The sequence below is a fragment of the Petaurus breviceps genome, unplaced genomic scaffold (assembly GCF_028583685.1).
Source record: "Petaurus breviceps papuanus isolate PSGF00001 unplaced genomic scaffold, PetGlider_PUasm1.0 76, whole genome shotgun sequence".
Classification (NCBI taxonomy): Eukaryota; Metazoa; Chordata; class Mammalia; order Diprotodontia; family Petauridae; genus Petaurus; species Petaurus breviceps.
This window is the reverse complement of record NW_027186473.1, coordinates 46,203,221-46,207,769: the sequence shown is the minus strand read 5'-3', so window position 1 is coordinate 46,207,769 and position 4,549 is coordinate 46,203,221. Positions and strand designations below refer to the sequence as shown.

General features: G+C 46.4%; 1 protein-coding gene across 2 annotated transcripts in view; it reads left to right on the top strand.

Moving 5' to 3' along the window:
* Window positions 1-3,815: 3,815 nt before the first annotated feature.
* INPP4B (inositol polyphosphate-4-phosphatase type II B) overlaps window positions 3,816-4,549 on the top strand; it is a 1,018,353-nt gene continuing 1,017,619 nt past the window's right edge. The window contains exon 1 of one of the 2 annotated variants that reach the window (XM_069105434.1): window positions 3,816-3,944. The gene's annotated coding sequence lies outside the window, so the exon portion shown is untranslated. The remainder of the gene's footprint in view (window positions 3,945-4,549) is intronic. The other variant, XM_069105431.1, reaches the window with a different exon arrangement.

Here is a 4,549-nt window from a genome sequence, read left to right as displayed (position 1 = left end):
TATGAGGGGAAGGGAATGAGGCATCATTTCTTCCATTTTAACACCTTTTATTTTAATAGTGATGGTTTGATACTCCATGTACAACATGTTATTGGCCTTATAAATTTACATATGGGCCTACTAGCTCTATTTACTTTTCAAAGTTCCAGTCACAAGGCAGGCAACATGGTGACACAATGATGCCATGAATTATCTAGCTCTCTCAGCTTGAAGATGTTTTCAGGGAATGACTGACCCAGTACCAATGACCGAGAAAATTGTGCCATCTCCTTTTCAGTGAATCTTTTATTCATTATCCTGGAATGGACAAGTGTGATATAGGTCACCATTAAGTGACCTCTATTAGGGATCTCAGAACTAAGGGCTTAGTTAGGCTCTTTATAGTCTTCCAAGATATATATCTTATCTACAATATTATATCTGAGAAGCAACAAGTATATGTAGAGGATGGGCCTTGGACTTGAGGTTAGGTCCTTTTTCTTATGTATTACTAGCTCTGTGGTCATGGGTCCATGGGCCTCTCCCAGCATGAGGGAAATTTTTAAGACTTTATATTACAGATGAGTTTCCAAACTTTATGGGTTAAGGATGAATCCACACTGGACATTCTTCAAAAAGATGAAAATACAGGCCATTTAAAATTACAGATCTATCTATCTATCTATCTATCTATCTATCTATCTATCTATCTATCCATCTATCTATCTATTGATGTCTTAAACTCACACATAATTGCCCTCCAGCATTCAACGAAATGCATAGAAGTTTCATTATATATGTATATGTATACTCACACACACATTCATGCCCCAAAGTAGACTGTATCTCTTTATATCTATAGCTGTATCTGTATCTATAGTCACTTCTACATGAAACATACCTATATCATTTTGTCCAGACAAATGTAGACTCCTCGGGGGCAGCTAGGTGGTACAGTGAGTAGAGCACTGACCCTAGAGTCAGGAGAACCTGAGTTCAAATGTGACCTCAGTCAGACACTTAACACACTTACTAGCTGAATGACCTTGGGTAAATCACTTAACCCTAATTGTCTTGTCTTCCTCCCTCCAAAAAAAAAATGTAAAATCCTTGAGGGCCAAATAATCACATTTTTTGTCTTTATATGATCAGAGTCTAACTCCTTCTAGCCCCTGGAATGGTCAATAAATAATTGTTGGATTAAATTAAATGTAGTCAGATTAACACTTCTATGAAGGAAGATTGAAATTTTGATAGTTGTACAACTAGATAAGTGCTATGGGCAAACCTGAAATTTGAATTTTTAGGAAATTGGACTAGACCAGGGGTTCTTAGGCCTTTGTCTATGAAGTTGATTTTAAAAAATATTGATAATTATATTTAACATAATTTAATAATTAATTAATGATTAATTTATAATTAAATTTTACTTTGTAATCTTTTGTATTTTAGTTCATGAATTTAAAGAGGAGTCCACAGGCTTCCCTAGAGCTGCGAAAGGGGTCACAAAAACTATTGAGTCATTGGACTAAATGATTGAGCTCTGTGATCAGCACTCAATTTCTTTCTTTCATTCTTTTTTCTTTATTTAAGTCTTCATGTGCAAAATGACTAATTTGGAAATATTCTACATGATTGCACATGTATGACCTATATCAGATAGCTTACTGTCTCAGGAAGGAGGGAGGGGAGGTAGAGGAGGTAAGGGTAGAATTTGGAATTCAAAACTTAAAAAAATGTTAAAAATTGTTATGACCTGTAATGGGGGGGGGAATAAAATATGATAATTAAAGAGAAGTGAAATATGTATCCTGAGGCAACCAAAGGCAAGCTATTTTTTGTGCCCTTCTTGCCCCAATTTCCCCTAGGTCTTTGTCCTTACAGGAACATAGATTTAAAGGTGAGGCATACTCAGCAATACTCTAGTCCAGTACACTCACTTTACAGAGGAGAACACTGAGGCCCACAGAAATTAAATTTGCCTGGTGTCATACAAGAATAAGTGATAGAGGTAGGATTTGAACTGAGGTCTTCTGACTCCAGATCCAGCATTCTTCCCACTATAACATACTGAGTCTTGGTGATTTGGAGTTAACAGAAGAGATGAGGGAGAGGTGGGAAGAAGGACGAGGATTATGGAACTAAGGGTGGTGATTGTGGTAGGCAAGGGACCCTTCAGGGAGCTCTACCTCACTACATTTCCTCCAAGACTAAAGTCAGGGGGAGGGCAGGCAAATGACCCAGCCCTCACTACAGGCTTGAATGAATCTCCCCATCCACTCCACATTACAGACACCCACCCACAGTTCTTTTTATAAAAAGGAAAGGTAACATAGCCTAGTGGCTAGAGATCTGGCCTTGTGTCTAAACATTGGATTGAAGTCCTGCCTCTGACATAAACGGACTATGTGACGGTGTAATTTTCTTAGCTTCTTAGCGTTCTAGGTAAGTCTAAGCTCGTAAGTGGCAGAAGAGGTAGTGATTTGCAGTGGTAAAGAGATCTTCCCTCACCTCTTTGGATGTTGGTACAGAAAGAAGGGGTGGATGAGGGGGGAAGAGAAGGAAGGCAAGCCTTCAGGCATGGGAGGACGACAGATCCGGCCAGGTACCCGTGCGCAGCCCGGTCAGAACAGAGATTAGGCCTTCCAGAGAGAACCACCAGGTGGCATCTCGAAGGAGCCTGTAAGGGCAAGTACTTCTGCTGTCCAGACAGGCACTGGTGTATAACAAGACTGATAAGAGAGTGAAGGCGCCGAGTTTCCTAGCCCACCGCTCCCGCTCCTTCATCAGACTATCCATAACCCGTGGCGATTTGCGCCCGGGCCCCTCCTCCCCGCACCCTCTACGTGGTGATTGTTCACGTCAAGGTGTTGATACTGCTTGATCCAGCTGCCCTAGAGAGTGTGTATTAGCGTGAATGGTTAATTGGGGTTTGCTTTGAGAGACTAGCCCAATGCACAGAGTCCAGATGTGGAGGGGTCCCGGGAGAATAGCGTCTGAACGTGTCCGTGGCTCGCCCTGGGCTTGGCAGTCTGGGTTCTTGAGGCCATGATCTTCTGGTTTAAGCTCTGGTTTCTCTAGCTCGCCGGCAGTGGCCTCAGAGGCAGCTGCACCAGGTCACCTCTGACCCTCTGCTTTGCAGCTCTGCTTTTCTCTTGCTAGATGAGGTGACCAGTCGGTCCCTCCCGAGGGAAGAGGAGACCAGAAGCAGCCTCGCTCAGCAGGTCAAGGAAGGGGGCCAAGGGCGTCTTTTCCTCGTCTTTGGCCTGATGGGGTCAGGGCACACAAACTACTCTATAGGACTGCGAAGGGAGCTGAGCCAGTGCCCTTGCGGCTGCTCTAATCTGCTGGTGACATTGGGAGGAGATGGCTTGGAGGAAGGATAGGAGGAGGAGGAAGAGGAGGAGGAGGAAGAGCTGGAGGGGGTGGAGTTGGAAGAAGAGGAGGGGGAAGAAAGTAGCATTTGTGCCAGGGGGTGTGTAAGCAGCAGCGGGCGCTTGTGACAACTTCTCTGGCGGCGGCAGCGCGTGTGGCAGGGTTGGCAACGAGGACAGAGGGAGAGAGGGAGGGAGGGAGAGAAGAGGAAAGGAAAGAGGGTGGGTAACGGTGGAAGGGGATGTGTGCGTGCGTCTCTTTCTGAGCCTGCTGCCTGTGCCCAGTGCTGCTGCCTCCGCCACCGTAGCTGCCCCTGCTTCTCTCTGCTCTGCTCATTTCCTCCTGGTTTTTCAGCCAGAGGTGCTGGAGACTCCAGTCTATAAATAGCAGGTTACAGCTCCTTCTACACGCATACGCGCGTGCATATATATATATATATATATATACATACATACACGCACACACGCACGTACACACAAACACACATACACTCTGAAGGAGGAAAGTCAAGCTAAAAGTCTGTGGTGCCACTGCCTGCCTACACCTCCGGCCGCCGCTGCAAGCCCCCAGCCCCATCTCCCTCCGGAGAGGTAATTTTTGCCTCCTATTTCCAAGGACTCTCTGGGAATATTGGCGGGGCTGGATGGGCAGTGGGGGAGGTGGGAGAGGGCTGCTGCCCTGGAATAGGTTTGGGGGAGCATCGGTGAGTGTCCTGGGCTAGGGCAGGGGGAGAGTGGACAGACGCCACTCTCTGCGCTGCAAGTTTCTCGGCTGGGCTTCCCTGTTCACCACCCTCCCCTGACCCGTTCCTGCACCCCCATCCATTCTCCTAACTGATGGGCTAACTGGCCTCTTACTTGGTCGTTTCTCCTGTCTTTGGTATCGGTACAACTCCTTGCCTCAACTCCCCCCCTTCCCCCGACCATGCACACACTTTCAGGTGCCTTCAGGTGTACTCACGGCTGACCTTCCTGGGCACTGCCCACCGTACTGCACGGCTTATGGCCCTGCTGGCTATCAGGCTCTCTCTGGCGCTACTGCGTGCCATCCCTGTCCTAGACTCAGAGATGCTGCATCTCAAACTGAGAGAGCTTGCTGCTGGGGGTTCTCAGCTGCCAACCACAGCATCTATCTCTTCCTTGCTTCCCTTGTGTCTCGCCATAACTCCATTATATGCAATTGTTGTCCTTCCCCC